This window comes from Lutjanus erythropterus, chromosome 3 (assembly GCF_056507025.1).
Source record: "Lutjanus erythropterus isolate fLutEry1 chromosome 3, fLutEry1.hap2, whole genome shotgun sequence".
Classification (NCBI taxonomy): Eukaryota; Metazoa; Chordata; class Actinopteri; order Lutjaniformes; family Lutjanidae; genus Lutjanus; species Lutjanus erythropterus.
The window spans coordinates 18943665-18963558 of NC_139319.1; the positions used below are offsets into that span (position 1 = coordinate 18943665).

General features: G+C 37.6%; 2 long non-coding RNA genes across 2 annotated transcripts; one reads left to right on the top strand and one right to left on the bottom strand.

Moving 5' to 3' along the window:
• Nucleotides 1–4168: 4168 nt before the first annotated feature.
• LOC146329922 (uncharacterized) lies at nt 4169–4942 on the bottom strand. Its single transcript, XR_014769130.1, has 3 exons — nt 4867–4942; nt 4680–4748; nt 4169–4564 (listed from the first exon to the last, which is right to left on the bottom strand). It is a non-coding gene; the product is annotated as an uncharacterized LOC146329922 (long non-coding RNA).
• A 5644-nt stretch (nt 4943–10586) lies between these two features.
• LOC146329923 (uncharacterized) lies at nt 10587–11360 on the top strand. The gene is made up of 3 exons (XR_014769131.1): nt 10587–10662; nt 10781–10849; nt 10965–11360. It is a non-coding gene; the product is annotated as an uncharacterized LOC146329923 (long non-coding RNA).
• Nucleotides 11361–19894: the final 8534 nt, after the last annotated feature.

A 19894-nucleotide genomic window follows, 5' to 3' on the forward strand; every position in this document is an offset into this window, starting at 1 on the left:
TTTCAATTTATTTTGCAACCTTGAGTTGTTCAATGATAAATAATTTAGCTTAATACTTTGATACTCAGGTGTGATCTCTGTAAACATGCTGAAGTTTGCATTGGTGCTTGGATGCCTCCTGAGCTTCGCTCTGGCTAATCCTGTAAGTGCAACAGTCTCAGACTCAACAGGTGTTCTTGTTGATACAATTTCTATTATTATAATGGTACAATGCAGGCAATATCAAAGATACAACTTGTATATGTTCTCCAGATGGAGGCGGCGCACAAACGAATTGCTCGGTCAGATTTATCAGAGTCTAACTCCGTTGAGGTGAGTGCTTTCTCTAGAATTCAACATTCAACACAGCTGAATGTCAGTCACTGTAAAATTCCTGAGAACTTTCTCTGTTTTATATTTGACAATGTATGTTCCTGATTGTTTTGAAGGCTGCAACCACCAACCAGGCAGCAACAACAACAGCTGCAGCAGCAGGATCAAGTGCAACACTGAATCCACAGCTAGTTCAGATTTTGCAGAGCCTTCTTGCTGCCTCGGGATGAAAAAATACAACTGCAGTGCCTGCAGCTGCTCCTGCCGCTTCGACTACGACAAAATCAAATCTGAAATTCAACCAGCAATCAATAAGTGAATGACAAGTACTGTGTTACATAAAATTTTAGCATCAGCTTTGTTTTTTGTTAGTTAGTCATGACAACAGCTTGTTTTTCCTTTCAAACTTGTTTTCACACTCATCACTTTCAGTCATATTTTAATTAATCATGTAGCTCAATAACACTGTATTCTCTGTACTGTCTGCTAAATAAACTGCATCAATGAAACATGTGGAGCAAATATGTTCATTTTTCTTAAAACACATGAAATTATAGATAAAGAGATAGATAGATAGACACTATCTATCTATCTATAGATACATACTGCTCATCTGCTGTAATCCAAGTCTCCTAAAGCTCCAACATGCCAAGTTGACTAAAACAATGTTTTCAGCCTGAATCATCACTGTAGATCCTTAGCTTGGAGCCACAGCCACATGCGCACTGTCTGAACTGGGTGTGTGTGGTGTGACAATGTGCAAACGGTACATCGGGACTTGAGGAGACTTGGATAAAAGTTGCTTTTCTATGTTTGAAAACTGGCCACCATTCATTTTACATTGTTTGGGAGATTCTGCAACATTGTTTTCCTGTTAAACTCCAGCAGTGTTTTGCAGACTAACAATATAAACCCAACCTTCAATCGGCATGAGGGTGAGTAAATAATGACTGAATTTTCATTTTGGGTGAACCATACCTTTAACACAGATTGATTGATTGATTGATTGATTGATTGATTATTAAATTGATTTTTTTATTTTTTTTATTTATGTCTTTCAGAACCTGATTGTGTGTGTGGTCAACAGGCAACATTGTACTTTTGCATCATGTCATTTTAATGACAATGTGTTAAGTGTCACTGAATGTGGTGTATTCATTATTCCATGTGTAACCAGTATTTGTAATGAAATAGGCTAAGAGACTAATAGGCAGTTACACCAATATCTTAAGTATGGGCCCTGCAAGGAGGATAGTAAGCAAACCAAAGACTCTGTTTAGTGAAACCAAAGAAGTATGGATTTATTCCACAGCCAAATATAACTAATGTTTACTTTCCACATATATCACCTTGGCTTATCCAACAGTAATACAAAAATATATAGACTCATAAAAAAAATAAATAAAAATAAAACAATATTAAATTAAATTGTTATTGTTATTACCCGGGTAGAGTCTCATTCAGTTCAATACATCCCTTTAGTTGTTATTTATCTCCTCTTCAGTTGCAACTCATGTTTTTCCTTGATGGGTTTTCCTTGAAAGTTTAGTTCAGTCAGTCAAGTCAGAAGGTCCTGTTTTTTCCAGTCAACTACGTAGTTTTAGTTGAGTTAGGGGCCCCTTTCTTTCTGTATATTTTGCTTAAGCTTATCTGCAAATCCAAGTGGAGATCTGGTGCATCTAAGTCCAGCGGCATCTCCTCTCTGACTCCACAAGTGACAGCAACAGTGGTTGTTGTACCTCCCGCTCGCTGAAGATCCTCTGCCGACCCCTCTTGGAAGTCGACCCGAAAAAAAAACAACAACCTGCACACCATACAGGTTAACTTCAGTTAAAGTCTAATTTCTAATAGTGTGCGAGTTTATGTCAAAATCTTACAGTTATCCGCTAACCTCTCATTAGCTTGTTGTTCACAACTATAAAATACACCCACAACTTGGAAATAAAATTCACAAGGCAATAGTTTCTGCTAGCAGTAACATCTCATATCTCTTCTCAGAAAATTCACACAACACAATTTTTATACAGTGCATCTATTTCAGTCACACACGACATGTTTCTCCGATTGGTTTTTTTCATCCACATTCATTAACTGAGCGTGAGCTAACATTACTTTTCAAGCTAGCACCAAAAAAAACCACACACTCACCGGAGAATTGTCATCCAAAACACATCTAATAATGATCCTCCTTCATCCTGCTGTAAACAGTGGTATCCTGGAACAAGTTAAGCGTCTTCTGGACAACTTTAACACTGAACTTTAACAAATAAAAACAAGTTTTCCCTTCACTCTTTTGCTCATCATGTGTCGCTGGACTCCTTTCGTTTTCCTTCCGCGTGCTGCTCTTCTCCTCCTCCCCCTTTCTCCTCCACATCGCTACGCCCTACAGGTGCGTTCTGCAGACGCTTAGCGCCACCCTCAGGATTTTTCATGAACTGCAATAATAACTCTGCTACTCAGCTCAGTTAACCCTCATAATGTCCTCCCGACAGAGTAACATTCATTGTCCTCTGGGATCCATTTGGACCCTAACTGGTTTGACTGTTAAAAAGCACAAAACATAACATTGTCGCACAAATTTGTGTTTCATCTTTTTATTCAACTTCAGACCATCCTATTAATTTTTGTAATTCATACCTTATTTATATGAAATAATAACAAAGGCAAATAAGTTGATCAGACACTGGTATAAGTCAAACTTCCATCAGGATTTGTGTGTGTGTGTGTGTGTGTGTGTGTGTGTGTGTGCTGTGGGGTGGGTGGGTCTGGGGGCAGTATGACATGACAATTTGCCCCTTTGCACCCCTATATTGTTATTTGGTATTGTTGTACCCCAGAGGACAATGAACGTTACTAAATAAAAAAAAAAACACTCAAAATTCAATCAAATTACTTCAAATTTATTTTAGTTGTGAAGATCATAGTATTAAACAAACCCTGTTATTTTCAGACCATTTGATGAAAAAACAAGCATATTATGACAGAAAAAGTTTTCGTTTGGGGTCCAAAATGACCCCAGGACATCATGAGGGTTAAATATATGTTAAAAGTGTGAGGGTTTCATATGAATTAGTGCATACACAATAATCAGTGAAGGTTTAACTTAAACTGTAACATACAAACAACTATACACAGCGTTTAAAAGTAGGGTTTAGACTATCTGTTAAATTTATGGGGGTTACACATGCTGTTGTGCTGAATCTTGTTATGAGTTGTGTTATTTCAGCCCGTTGTTGCTCCCTGAATGATTGCATCAGTCATATACAGTTTTTTTTACATGTTAAGTAATTTGACCCCATCTCTTTGTGTGCCTCTTTTATTGAAGCCTATGTAATAATAATAACACAGATAGGTTATGAGGACATAAAGGTGTGACAGCCTACTGTACTATAATCAAAGTAAAAACTACTGGGAAGAAAAAAGAAGTGGAAACAGAATCATGAGAAAGAATCGAGCCCGGAGATATATGACGAGGATTGGAACGATAAACATGAAAGCCAGACTATGTTGAGGTAATCAGCTGACTTTTGTGGAATAATAATGAGCAACTTCAGAGAGAAGAAATATGACTTTCCATCACATTATTTGTGCTTTCCCAAATAACGCATTCAGATTGGGGTGCATCCCTAAAAGAAACCATTGCATATATATTCTTTGAAAGACCTTTTTCCTGGACAAATTTGTTTTCCATCTCAATCCCTCCTTGGGCCAGAAAATGTCAAAAAAAAAACCACACAACTGCAAAATCTTAACATTGAATAAAACCCATCTCTCCGTCTGTCTGTCTGATAAGTACAATGATACAAAACTTACATTGATATTTTTAAAAAACAACCACATTTAGTCCACATTTTGCATTAATGACTTTTATTTAACAGATTTGACAGAGAATACAGGTTTTGATTAATTGAAATAAAGTGATGCATGTGAAAACACTCTGATTAAAACATAACTATTGAATTTTGAAAAGAGAAGGAAGCAGCCAACAAACTAATTCAACATAGCTGATGTTAAAAATTGATGTCATTCAATATTGCTTGTCATTCACTTATTGATTGCTGGTTAAATTTCAGATTTTGCTTGTAGTGGTAGAAGCTGCAGTAGCAGTTGTAGCAGGTGCTGTAGTTGTACTCTATCATCCCTGGAAGAGTGTAAGAATGAGTTGGATCAACTGTTGCTGTGGAGTCAATGTTGTAGTTGCTCCAGCTGCTGTTGCTGCAGCTGTTGTTGTTGTTGCCTGGGTGGTTGTTGCCTTCAAAACAATCAGAAACATTCATTGTCAGAAATACAGCAGAGGAGTTTCTAAGGATTTTACAGTAATTGACATTCAGGTGTGTTGAATGTTGAATTATAGAGAAAGCACTCACCTCATTGGAGCGAGAGTTAGAGCTAGATTCGGAGCTTGACCGAGCAATTCGTCTGGGTGCCGACTCCATCTGGAGAAAATCCACAAAACACGTTTGATATTGCCTGCGTTATACTATTACAACATTATATGGGTTGAACATATAAGAAAGCTGGTATTGATATTGAGTATGAGACTGTTACACTTACAGTATTAGCCAGAGTGAGGCTCAGGAGGCATCCAAGCACAAAGAAAACCTTCAGCATGGTTACAGAGATCACACCTGTTGGAAAGAGAATATACAAGAGGTGTTCACATCAACAGCTTTTCCAAAATATCAGCAACATCACCATTTCACCAACCTTACACAGAAACAGAAAAAAGATTCATATAATTACTCTCGAGTCTTCACACCTTCAGCAGACTGTCTCTCAGATGGTTGAGGAGGTTGTTATTGTGTTGCTCTGAATGTTGAGCTTTTCTTATATACAGTTACAGGAGCTGATGTCGTGTCATCAGCATAAAGCAGTGTTGGGAAATTGCAACTATTAGGAAATCTTCCACCTCAACATGTAAGGTGAGGAAATAGGCAGGTCAGGTATGTAGGTAGTTAATTTATCATTGTACAGTACAGGGCTGCACAACAAAATGAACGTTGTAGTCACTTCATGCTACACACACATAGAACACATATACAAATAATTAATTTTGGAATAGAATAGGAGTTTGAAGTTTGAAGGAGCTGCCAGCTGCAGCATCATGTTACTGTTGAAACATGCTCAGTGTATCCACCATTGACTCCAGAGGTTTTAAAAGTAAACATATCCAGAGAACATGCTGCATTCACATCATGTGCTTTTTTTTTTTAAATCCAAACTGAAAGTACCATAAAACATGCTTTACTTACAATTTCAAAATACAGAACCTAGAACATGGTAGGTCACAGCTGACATACAGTATCTCACAAAAGTGAGTAATAAAGGCTTTTATGTTTGCACAGTACATATGTCAGGTTGCCACTTACTCTCCATTAAACAGAATGAAATTACTTGCAGGAGAGAAAAGGCTGCTGACATTTTACAGTCCATATAAAAGACTTTAAATCTGTTTATATTAATTGCTTGCTGTAAATAATAGCATCAGTTAAGTATAATGGACACAGTTTTATAAATTGTTGAATGCCAACTGAGTATTTTTACATTGTCATTAGTCAGGCTGGAGAAATGTCTGGCTCCACACATTATTTGTCTTCCTTATATTTCTGTAAACCAATCACAATAGTCTTGGGCAGTGCTAAACCCAGTGTCCCTGCCAAATAGTGTCAGGGAGGAACTTCTTTTGATGGAACATTTCTGTGGGGTGGCAAGCCAGAGTTTTATTTTTCACTGACAACCACAACCAGCATTTTTATCATTTACTAATCATTCAAGACCTCCAGAAGATTTTGTTCTATATGTAAACAGTTAATATATCAAGACAAGGAACAGGGCTTCAGTTTTTATATACAAAACAGTATTTTATTATAGCTTATTTCATTCACTTTTACAAAACATTTGAATTATGGTCAAGAACATTGCAGACTATAGGAAAGAAAAATGCATATATGCAGTCATTTTCAGGCTAAGAAATTACTTCAAATTTACAAATTTGCTTCTCTTACATCTTTTATGTTTTCTTTTGCTGTGTAAAATAAATCAAATAAAACTCTAAGGCTAATGAAGAAGGAGACCTGGACCTTGACTGCCTCTGCTCTGTGTCTGAAGTATTATAGTATAACATCCCTACTGCAATACGTGCAGTGGGTCTGCAGACTTCCAATTTGACAACCAGGATTGTAAAGGCAAAAAACAACACAATGTTAAGACGGGTTGAAAGCACAATTTTATTATTTACATATATATAAAAATCAAAGTGATAATTTAATGTTGGGGAGGGGGAATGGTCAGTCCTTTAATTTCAAAGGGGCAGGGGAATGTTGGTCTTTTTGGTCGCCGAGGGGGAGGAGGAGAACAGGCCAAGGTCCCCTTTTGCTGCTCGTTGGTTGCTTCTTTGTCTTTTGTTGCCACACGTAGCCGTTAACTTGATGGCTGGCTGCAGACTGCTGCCATGAACCAGGCCGTGTCACTCTGGCCTTTCTGGAAGTGCTCATTGTGGGATGTTGCAGCATCAACCCCTTCATCTACCTCAAGTATGAGCAAACATCTCACTGTATTTAGAAAACAGAAGTACAAAGAATGTGCTGAAAAATAATAAAATTTGGTGTATTTGGTTGCGTTTTCTGTCTTTGCAGCGCATTTGTGTATTTGCAGTATGTTTTCTAAATGATGCATGTCTTGTCCATTGGTTCCCCATCACACATCACATCAACTACAAAATACTCCTCCTTACCTTCAAAGCTGTCCACAACTTTGCCCCTCCATATCTCTCTGAACTCCTCCACATTGCTACACCCACCTGCACCCTCAGATCCTCTTCCTCCATCCATCTCATCGTCCCCCCCGCATTCAGCTGCTCTGCTCCCCAGCTCTGGAACTCACTCCCACCTGACCTCCGTAACACAGACTCACTACCACATTTCAAATCCAAACTCAAAACCCATCTGTTGAAACGGGCTTACTCCTGATCACAATTGCATTGTCTAATTTTAAACTGTATTTTTGTATTTTATTTTTTATTGTCTCATTTAATATTGTGTTTGCTTTTGTGTTTGATGATGTAAGGTGACCTTGAGTGTCAAGAAAGGCGCCTATAAATAAAATGCATTATTATTAATATTATTATTATTATTATTATTATTATTATTATTATTATTATTATTATTATTATTACTGTCAAATTAATAAAGATGTGCTCTCAGTTTGCTTGTGTTTTGTCTAGTTGCATGTTTTTTCTTAAGTTTCAGTGTGTTGAACCCTCAGGGCCACTTTACTTACTTAACTGTGTGGTACTTTATTCTGATGAGCATGCATAACACAATAGGATTACTCTCTTATATACATTTATACTTATTCAATGTGTAACTGAGTTTCTACTTTCACACCTCAGCATTGTAGTCTTATAGTAAGCAGAATGTACTGTTGCTATTTGACACACTGCATACCAAAAGGAATCAGTAATGTGGTAAGTGATGAGCGATATAATGCACATGCATATGTAGTGGTGGGCAGAATGATGTCACACAGACTCAAGCTGATGCTACACATTCAATCAGGATTTTCTACAAAGTACAAAAATACCACATTAGAGTGACAATCGCTAATCGCTACACAGCGTTTTCTGTTCTCATCTTGTACACAGAGATTCTCACCATCTTACTTCCTCACAACAAACAATAACAAAATACTATAACAGCATAAAAATAAAGGGTTACACAATCTCTCAAATTCTTCCAAATGCAATCTGTCTCATTCATTTGCAGAGGTGTAATAATAGAACAATCGGGTTAATTGTGTTGATTCAGTGTTCAACAATACAATTTAACATGTCAAATGAAGATATTAATCTATGTTATCTTCAAGATTCACAGATTCAATGACACGGCTGCTGCAACATCTGTACACTGCTACATTTTCATTGTCTACAAAGCAAAATTAATGTTCAACCATGACCAGAAAAAATAATACAAAGTTAGCAGAGCGCAAACTGAGAATGGCGCTGCATTGACGTCAAAAAACTCAGATGTCTTAAAGTATCAGTACAGGTATTAACACTTCAGTCTGAACAGGCTGCAACATCATAAACGTTTTTAAAAACAGATATAATTTCAACCTGTTACATAAGCTGTCCAGCACTTAGCTGACAGTGTCTAGACAAATTTATAATTTAAAAAGTATTACAGATGAGCTTTTAAGCTGGGACACAAAGTCTTCAAGGGCTCACAGCTGAGCCTTGTTCACGATTGAGACAGCTGGGTGTCTTGATAATGCAGCTCCAACCCTGATCACTACTGCACAGACTTGTGCTCCACATGACGCCACCAGTCCAACATGGAAATGGATCTATTTGGGATATTTTGCCTTCAGTTTTGTACATTGGCTCCAGACTGGGCCAAGGCCCTTGTGGGCCCTAAGCAGGACCTGATATATTTAACCTGTTAAAACAATATTGTTTGGTAAAGCACGATTCATAAATATATACTGAAATTTAAATAGAAATAGAAATGGCAATGGCAATAGCAATAAAAATCAAAGCCACGGTAAATGAGAAATTAAAGCTGTAAGATACACTCCCTCAGTGATTCACTCCTTAAATCCCGAAATTTGTTATAGGCTCACCAAATCCCAAAATGTGAGTCAGTAAGCTGGCAGGAAGCAACACCTCCCTCTGACTTCAGAGCTGATTGCTACAAATATGTCTCAACATCAGCTGTTGAGGTAAACATTCATAATGTGTTTCTGTCAGATGTGGCCAGATACTGGTGCAGGCGCCCAGGAAACGCATCAGAGATGTGCTGGGCAGGTAGCATACAGTTGGTTTATTACCAGAATTCTGTCAGTCATTAAAGGTCAGTTGAGCTTTGAGACCTTTTCATGAATATCATTCATATTCATATAATTTCTGGGGACTATTCATATATCACAAGTACAGCCTGCAGCACTCATTTAACATCCTAGAAATGGAATATAATATTCATAAATATGTTTTCATTATAATCACCTGAAAAGAAGAATCATTGTGTTTTCATTACCTCAGAATGAACCCAGATTTTACAGGGGGGTCTTTGAGGCTTTGTCTGCATTGGAGGTTGTCAAAATTAGATTGGCATGTGTCCTAAAACCGCAATTTAAGTCTGTAAACAAAACAATTTAAAAAGATTACGTTTTTGTCCTCACTCGAAAATAGTACAATATTACAGTATATAATAGGCTACTTAGTAGGTCACATCATTGTGACCTCTCAAGTTCTGTCATAATGATTGATTATTATTCTTTTTGTAATAAGCTACTCTGTTGGATTGTTAAAAGAAAAAATGTTAAGGTTATGCTAGAAAACAGACATTTGTCAAAGGTGATGGTTCTGCAAATGGAAACAATTATGGTTTAGATTATTTTTAGATGATACAGCTTTAGGAGTACTCACCAATTGTCTTGGTGTGTCTGCATTTGTGCAGCTCTTTTTCTTTGAGAACCTATTGGGGGTGGGGTGGGGGTGGCACCAAGGAAAAAGGAACCACTGCTTAAAAAATACAAACAAGCCAGACTGTTTTTTCCACTTATTCCGGAATCATAATGGGTTCAGCCAGAGCTGTTAAAATTGGAGAACTATGTCAGCTGTGACCTATCGTGTTCTAGGTTCTGTATTTTGAAATTGTAAGTAAAGCATGTTTTATGGTACTTTCAGTTTGGATTAAAAAAAAAAGCACATGTTGTGAATGCAACACGTTCTCTGGATATGTTTACTTTTAAAACCTCTGGAGTCAATGGTGGATACACTGAGCATGTTTCAACAGTAACATGGTGCTGCAGCTGGCAGCTCCTTCAAACTTCAAACTCCTATTCTATTCCAAAATTAATTAATTGTATATGTGTTCTATGTGTGTGTAGCATGAAGTGACTACAACATTCATTTTGTTGTGCAGCCCTGTACTGTACAATGATAAATTAACTACCTACATACCTGACCTGCCTATTTCCTCACCTTACATGTTGAGGTGGAAGATTTCCTAATAATTGCAATTTCCCAACACTGCTTTATGCTGATGACACGACATCAGCTCCTGTAACTGTATATAAGAAAAGCTCAACATTCAGAGCAACACAATAACAACCTCCTCAACCATCTGAGAGACAGTCTGCTGAAGGTGTGAAGACTTGAAGGTAAATATATGAATCTTTTTTCTGTTTCTGTGTAAGGTTGGTGAAATGGTGATGTTGCCGATATTTTGGAAAAGCTGTTGATGTGAACACGTCTTGTATATTCTCTTTCCAACAGGTGTGACCTCTGTAACCATGCTGAAGGTTTTCTTTGTGCTTGGATGCCTCCTGAGCCTCACTCTGGCTAATACTGTAAGTGTAACAGTCTCATACTCAATATCAATACCAGCTTTCTTATATGTTCAAGCCATATAATGTTGTAATAGTATAACGCAGGCAATATCAAACGTGTTTTGTGGATTTTCTCCAGATGGAGTCGGCACCCAGACGAATTGCTCGGTCAAGCTCCGAATCTAGCTCTAACTCTCGCTCCAATGAGGTGAGTGCTTTCTCTATAATTCAACATTCAACACACCTGAATGTCAATTACTGTAAAATCCTTAGAAACTCCTCTGCTGTATTTCTGACAATGAATGTTTCTGATTGTTTTGAAGGCAACAACCACCCAGGCAACAACAACAACAGCTGCAGCAACAGCAGCTGGAGCAACTACAACATTGACTCCACAGCAACAGTTGATCCAACTCATTCTTACACTCTTCCAGGGATGATAGAGTACAACTACAGCACCTGCTACAACTGCTACTGCAGCTTCTACCACTACAAGCAAAATCTGAAATTTAACCAGCAATCAATAAGTGAATGACAAGCGATATTGAATGACATCAATTTTTAACATCAGCTATGTTGAATTAGTTTGTTGGCTGCTTCCTTCTCTTTTCAAAATTCAATAGTTATGTTTTAATCAGAGTGTTTTCACATGCATCACTTTATTTCGATTAATCAAAACCTGTATTCTCTGTCAAATCTGTTAAATAAAAGTCATTAATGCAAAATGTGGACTAAATGTGGTTGTTTTTTAAAAATATCAATGTAAGTTTTGTATCATTGTACTTATCAGACAGACAGACGGAGAGATGGGTTTTATTCAATGTTAAGATTTTGCAGTTGTGTGGTTTTTTTTTTTTGACATTTTCTGGCCCAAGGAGGGATTGAGATGGAAAACAAATTTGTTCAGGAAAAAGGTCTTTCAAAGAATATATATGCAATGGTTTCTTTTAGGGATGCACCCCAATCTGAATGCGTTATTTGGGAAAGCACAAATAATGTGATGGAAAGTCATATTTCTTCTCTCTGAAGTTGCTCATTATTATTCCACAAAAGTCAGCTGATTACCTCAACATAGTCTGGCTTTCACGTTTATCGTTCCAATCCTCGTCATATATCTCCGGGCTCGATTATTTCTCACGATTCTGTTTCCACTTCTTTTTTCTTCCCAGTAGTTTTGACTTTGATTATAGTACAGTAGGCTGTCACACCTTTATGTCCTCATAACCTATCTGTGTTATTATTATTACATAGGCTTCAATAAAAGAGGCACACAAAGAGATGGGGTCAAATTACTTAACATGTAAAAAAAACTGTGTATGACTGATGCAATCATTCAGGGAGCAACAACGGGCTGAAATAACACAACTCATAACAACATTCAGCACAACAGCATGGAATAATGAATACACCACATTCAGTGACACTTAACACATTGTCATTAAAATGACATGATGCAAAAGTACAATGTTGCCTGATGACCACACACACAATCAGGTTCTGAAAGACATAAATAAAAAAAAAAAAAATCAATTTAATAATCAATCAATCAATCAATCTGTGTTAAAGGTATGGTTCACCCAAAATGAAAATTCAGTCATTATTTACTCACCCTCATGCCGATTGAAGGTTGGGTTTATATTGTTAGTCTGCAAAACACTGCTGGAGTTTAACAGGAAAACAATGTTGCAGAATCTCCCAAACAATGTAAAGTGAATGGTGGCCAGTTTTCAAACATAGAAAAGCAACTTTTATCCAAGTCTCCTCAAGTCCCGATGTGCCGTTTGCACATTGTCACACCACACACACCCAGTTCAGACAGTGCACATGTGGCTGTGGCTCCAAGCTAAGGATCTACAGTGATGATTCAGGCTGAAAACATTTTTTTAGTCAACTTGGCATGTTGGAGCTTTAGGAGACTTGGATTACAGCAGATGAGCAGTATGTATCTATAGATAGATAGATAGTGTCTATCTATCTATATATTTATCTATAATTTCATGTGTTTTAAGAAAAATGAACATATTTGGTCCACATGTTTCATTGATGCAGTTTATTTAGCAGACAGTACAGAGAATACAGTGTTATTGAGCTACATGATTAATTAAAATATGACTGAAAGTGATGAGTGTGAAAACAAGTTTGAAAGGAAAAACAAGCTGTTTTCATGACTAACTAACAAAAAACAAAGCTGATGCTAAAATTTTATGTAACACAATACTTGTCATTCACTTATTGATTGCTGGTTGAATTTCAGATTTGATTTTGTCGTAGTCGAAGCGGCAGGAGCAGCTGCAGGCACTGCAGTTGTATTTTTTCATCCCGAGGCAGCAAGAAGGCTCTGCAAAATCTGAATTAGCTGTGGATTCAGTGTTGCACTTGATCCTGCTGCTGCAGCTGTTGTTGCCTGGGTGGTGGTTGCAGCCTTCAAAACAGTCAGAAACATACATTGTCAAATATAAAACAGAGAAAGTTCTCAGGAATTTTACAGTGACTGACATTCAGCTGTGTTGAATGTTGAATTCTAGAGAAAGCACTCACCTCGGCGGAGTCAGACTGTGATGAATCTGACCGAGCAATTCGTTTGTGCGCCGCCTCCATCTGGAGAACATATACAAGTTGTATCTTTGATATTGCCTGCATTGTACCATTATAATAATAGAAATTGTATCAACAAGAACACCTGTTGAGTTTGAGACTGTTGCACTTACAGGATTAGCCAGAGCGAGGCTCAGGAGGCATCCAAGCACCAATGCAAACTTCAGCATGTTTACAGAGATCACACCTGAGAAAAAAAATATGAAAGACGTGTTCAAATGAACAGAATATCGCAAAACATCAGCAACATCACCATTTTACCAACTTCACACAGAAAATATGGAAACAAAAGATTCCCATATTTACCTTCAAGTCTTCACAACTTCAGCAGACTGTCTCTCAGGTGGTTGAGGAGGTTGTTATTGTGTTGCTGAATGTTGAGCTTTTCTTATATACAGTTACAGGAGCTGAAGTCATGTCATAATTACTATTGGGAAATTGCAATTATTAGGAAATCTTGCCCAACAAATAGGCAGGTCAATACATTTAACCAGTGAGGCAAAGAAACATATTGTCTTAAATTGCTTGATTGTCCACATGTGGGTTACAAAGACATGTTTTGACATTTCTAGGTCTGTCTGTTTTTCTAGGACATTTTGATGTTGCAAAACATATGAGGTGCTCTTATGTCATCTCTGATTGGCTGAAACAAAATACAACCATTACTAATGGTGCTGTGTACAATAAAATATATTAACAATAAGTTCTCTAACTTTCAATGAAGATTGATTGTTTGTTTGTTGAGTGTAAGTTAGTCTGACCATCTAATTATCACTACCACTAAAAACACTCATGAAGAAGTAAGAAAAACATAAAAAAATAAACTATAGCATGATGTAGTTTTCATCTGACATGGGAAAAACCAACAACTGACATGTTTGGGTATGAGATGCTCACAAGTCATTTTTTGCACGTCCAGAGTCTTAAGTCTTAGAACTTGAGTCAAATTGAAGTCTCTGAAGAGCCAAGTCCAATCCAAGTCAAATCTCTAGTCTTAATGGTTGTAATGAGCATTCTATCATCTGCCGTATGCCATCCGATCTGCTCACAACATTACTTAATGTAGCCGGATGGCTTCTCCCTCCTGGCCACTGCATGGCACTGTGCCAAGTTTACTGGCTGTGGCTGCAGGGCGGCACCTGGTGCTGGTGCATCTATATATACAGGTGGGTGGCCTCACCTCTTTCTCTTTCCTTCCACTCAGACATCTCCTCGTGGAGGTGGTATTATTGATTAATTGTCTGCCTTTTATAGGCTGCAGTCGGGTGTGTGGCCTGTCATAAGCCACGGCTCCTCTCGGATGAACTGCTGTCTTGGCTCTTGTCAGTATTGTTAGACTCTACTCGGCTCTTTGTTCGGCTCTGTTCGGCTGTGTTTTGGTCAGCTCTGCTAGGCTCTCCCCCTCTTCCGGGGCCCTGGTGTGAATCACAACAATTTAACTCTGGTTGTTGTCAGACCCGTGAAGGCAGAACCATAGCTGCCTGCAGACACTCAACTGCTTGTTAGGGCCGCAAACTGCAGCCAATATTGGAGCCGATTATTGTATTTTAATGTGTATTTTTGATTGTAGTTAATTAATGAAACTTATGTTAATTTGTATTTCTGTTGAGTAGATTAATATATATTTCATTTGGATTTGGTTTTCTTCTGTAATTTGGTTTCTGTTTTGAGTTATGGTCCAGAGTGAGTGTGTGAGTGAATGAGTTTTATGCATGACCATATTTTAACTGTCTGGTCACCAGGCACTGCTAGACCTTCATCGGCAGGAGTACTAATTGTTTTATTTTTGTTTCCCCCAGGTACGGCAAACCTTGGCGGCAGTCCAATCCCCTGGTGGTGGTTTCACAAGTCCCTTTTTGGTTGGTGTGCTGTGTCACAGGTGTAGGGTGAATTTAGGACCCTTCCCCTTTTGTGTTTGTCCCCTGCCACCATTGGTAAGCCGGCCTGACCCCCTTATCCTTAGTTAGTGTACCTGCCTTCACCCTTAAGCCCTGGTGGCCTAGACATTTTAATCATTATTGATTTTCTTTTTTTGTAATTAAATAAAATTATTGTATTATTGGAATACATCTCCTGCCATTGTGATATCGAACCTGTGTGCCTTAATAATTGTTGGATGAATCATTAGATAATTTATATACCAGTACTTATAATTTCCCGGGGGTAAAATTCCCCTGGGTGGTGTTGTCGCAACAACCTTTGATCCTTCAGCATCCCCCCACACTGCCATATTAAGTATGTCAAAGCATGTGCTGTATTGTCATCACTTCTTTATCTATTAGCATACAGTATCAGCAGTGATTAGCTGTTTGCTGTATGACCACTTTAAATGGGCTACTGCGGTGCAGTATTAAATTATGCCCAGACACTTTGTCACACGTAATGATGCATCACAGAGCCCCATATGTGGCCCAGTCACGCAGCACAGCAGAATATCTGATTTTCTCCATGAGGAGATGAAAACTGGGAACAAATAACAGCTACTGCTGTGAGAAAACGGAGACAAAGGTTACACACCATAACAGGCCAGCAAGGAGCAGAGTGGGGAAGAAACATGGCTCTCACCTGATATCAATCACAAAACACTAAGTACAGAGTGAGCCACAGAAAGTTGGGAGGCATCCCACAGATAAAGGCAATGAAAGAGTAAGGAGAGGACCAAGACGCTGCAATCATTCCTCCATGCAAAGACAGGGAAGATAAAATTATTTTAAAGTCATGGCAAAGCAGCACTCAACATGAACAAGTGTACCAAATAAACACTCACTGATCTTTTTAAGATTTTCAGCAAACACCATAACCTTTATTTATTTATTTCAGCGATCTTTATTTATTTCAGTGGCCATAACCAAAGGTTCTGCCACATCTCCACTTTGTTTCTCTGTAATGAGTCCCCTCCCATGAAGCTTGCTGACTCAATGGTGAGCAGAGCTCAGCTGTCAGTCATGACAAGAAACCCCTTTTGTATGCAATCAAATAACTAATAAAACCAAAGTGATCAGACAAGTGAACATCAGCATGATAAAAATGAAAGAAACCAGAAACCAGAAATGTATTTGACGTGTTTGTTGATGCTGTAGTTTGGTCCATGTCCCATGTATTAACACAGGGGAGGCAGGATTAAGACTGTTGTCCATTTCTATTATGTTAGTGGTTATGACAAATGGCACAACAGCAGCATGTTGCGTTTCCATGTGTTGCTGCAGCTTACAGTCATCTGTGGCTGTACACCTGAGTCGTGACTTCATGCACAAAAACAGAGGGGGTGACAATTTAGTTCATAATTTCCATTAGTGTTACTGCTATTTTACTACTATATATTACAAATAAAGATTCTTCATGAATCCAAAATCTGAAGTTCAAGTCAAGTCTCAAGTCTGTGTATGCTGACTAAAATGCAACTTGAGTCCCCATCTCTGAGAATCTACCAAGAATCAACAGGTTATCTTGGAGATGTTCCTCTAGACATGTTTGAATCTGCTTGATGTCATGAATTACATGTGCACTGCTATTAAAAATCAAACATTGTTTTGGTGTCATTGATAAATAATTTCATAATAACTTTTCAGTGTATTGTAAAGTAAGTGGTCTGAGACAGAACTAAACTCTGCACCTCCTCTTGGCTCTGTTTATAGCATGTAGAGAATCTCTAGACTTAAATAAATCACAGGTCTTCACAGATGGGGGGCTCCTATTGGCTCTTCTCCTGCATATGCACGTTCCTTAGGTGAAACCCTGAATCAATAATCGCTATATAAACAAATTATCAGACAGAAATTTTTAAAAACAGTCCAGCTAATGAGCAACATGCTCAGGCCAGGAGTTTTTCAGCTCACTCACTTACTTGTGGCACCTTCTGTATGTTCATTTACATGTATCGCGGGGCTTTGCCAAAGGCTAAGAGGACCAGGCGGAGCTGAGACACAGAGCCAACTGTGGGCAAACCATAACAGGCCTCTTTTTCTCTCCCTGAATAAGCGAGTGTTGTGATACTGAGCTCATGTGTGCACAGGAGAGCAGAGAGAAATACGTTTTTAAAAGTCTCTGTAGCTGCACACTGAATCTTTATGTTTTGAAATGTAGTTTCTCTGCTTTGTCGCTGTTTGTACTGTCAGGTATCTGCATTATTACACACAGCTGATGTATGTTGGCCCGTGCTCACTCACAATTGCCCCAGTAAACTATTGCATGCACACATGAGTTGTGTGCTGTTCATCTGGTAGGAGGGACTGAGGATGGAGACAACAAAACCTAACTCAAATGAAAACGGGTAGAAGTCGACGCTAAAGCGTTGATTCTGATGCCTCTGCCTGCAACAGTTTCATACAAGTGTGACTTTTTGTGTTCCCTACACCTGATTGAAACCATTGATTCATTATAAATCCTATTTGCAAGTGTCCCAGGAGTTTGAGAACTATGGCTCTATTGATACAGTATACAGTTAATGAGAAAAGATTGCAAGGAAAGAGCTATTACCTTTATTACCTAATAGTATCCAACATAGTTATTCAAAAACATATCAAAGTCAAATATAAAAAAGATTTAAAATTGACCAAGTTATTGGCATAAGTCTGTTTTTAGAGACGTGTCTGTCAGGCGGCCATTTTGCGGCCATCTCGAAAGCGTTGGTCTCCAAAATTTAATCAGTTCATGCACCTGTTATAGAGTGTTAGCACACAAGATTTGGTGCAAATCCGTGCACCCGTTCAAAAGTTATCGCGCAAACAAAAATCTGGGACGGACGCAAGGACTCACGTACGGCCGGACAACTGGAGAACAGTAAAAAATAAAATAAATAAAAATAATTAAAAACAGGCATTAAAAGACATAATGGAGGAAAGAGGAAAAAAAATAAGAATAAGTAAATGAATAAATAGAAAATAAAAATAGAAATGATTCTTAGTAATATAAGGTCTAATAAATAAGCGGGAAAATGCAGATAGTTAAAAAAAACAAATGTTACATAGTTGCCAATGGTGGCTACATAGTGTAATTTTAATTTAATTGCTAAAATGTTACAATTTTGGTTGGATGAGGGAAGACTGACATAGTTCTGAAGGTCTCTGGTTTGACTCCCACCTAGCATAAAGGAGCTGAAGTTTACTGGTCGAGATTAGTGAGATGTCTGACCTTGTCTGACCTTAAAAAGAAACTGTCCGCTACTGTGTTGTTGTACTCAATAATATTGTTATTTTTTATTTAGAAATGTTCAAGATACTTATGAATTTAATTCTAAAAAATCTAAGATTGAGTATAAATTTAGTAATAGTACTATATTTGGTCAATGTTAAAAGGTTGTTTGGGCTATGAACTAGGTGAGTGTGTGAACAACAGTTTTATTTAGGTCAGATTTCCAGGCACTGTAATATAATTAATTGTCTGACAGGTAAAACCAACTATTTTCTTAGACTGTTCTCTTTTCTGTACATGTAAGTATGAGGGTTCATTAACAGGGAAGTATAAAGCAAATATTAGGTTCAAAAGATAAGGGTTTAAGGCTGTTATGTGTAGACGTCATTATATTTCATGTAAATTAATGTTCTTTGTAATGACTTTCACTGCCTAATGTTTGTAAAAATCTTCATAGTAGCCATATTGATATGAACTTGTACTATAAACACAGGTGTTCTCAGTACTATTAATGGTGCCATTCCATTTAGTGCAGCAAAGCCATTCCAGTGAGACAACATGCACAATAGCAGCACCCTGACTCTGTTCATTCTGAATGGAACAGAACCTTAATTAGTATCGGTCTATTGAATTTAATGCAATTACTTTTTCGACCCACAGACAGACTGTTTTACAAGTGGACAACTAGTTTATATAAAGTGTATGCTGGGACAAACGTGTGTTATCTTTACTGATCTGAACAAAACCATAAGTCCTATTCAAGAAATATCTCTGACTCAGAGATATTATGTCATCTTGGACTTTTGGAAACACTGATCAACATTTTTCACCATCATTCTCCATGGCGTGGTGCTGCTTGGGTTGGGATGCCATCTGAGGCAGTAGGAGGTGCACCCCTCCAAAGACACAAAACTTATGTATAACATTATATAATAAAATTAAATTAAATTAAATTACCATAAATTAGTCATTTCTATCATCTACAAAGTGCTTAACAGGAAGCATCTTATTATGAATGCATTATAATGAAGTAGAGTAGTGCTGCAGATATACCCTGGCCTAAAAAATCCTTGTACAGACCTCCAAAAATGTCACATCATCATGACTCAAACTTTTTTTTTGTGAAAATGAAAATTGTCATGCAATAAAGATTAAGACTGATAATGTGTTATATCACAACATCTGTCAAGATAATTGCAATATGATTTTTGTTTTTGATGTATCCTTCAGCCCTTCCTATTATAATCAGTTTTTTTCAACATAATACTGCATTGTAGGGTCAAAGTTGAAATGCTAGCCTATAAGTCATATAGATGGGCTTAATAGCTATTCATTTCTTTCAAATAAAAAATTACATTTACTTACATTGCAAAGCAGTCTAGGAAATTAACATCAACAGATGATTGATAAGTACTGTATATGATAATACAAAAATATCTCATTCAATATAATACAGGCATTGCATACTAAATTACATTTCTTCTCTCAGTTAAGGAATGTGATGCACGCCATGATCTTGGGTAAATAA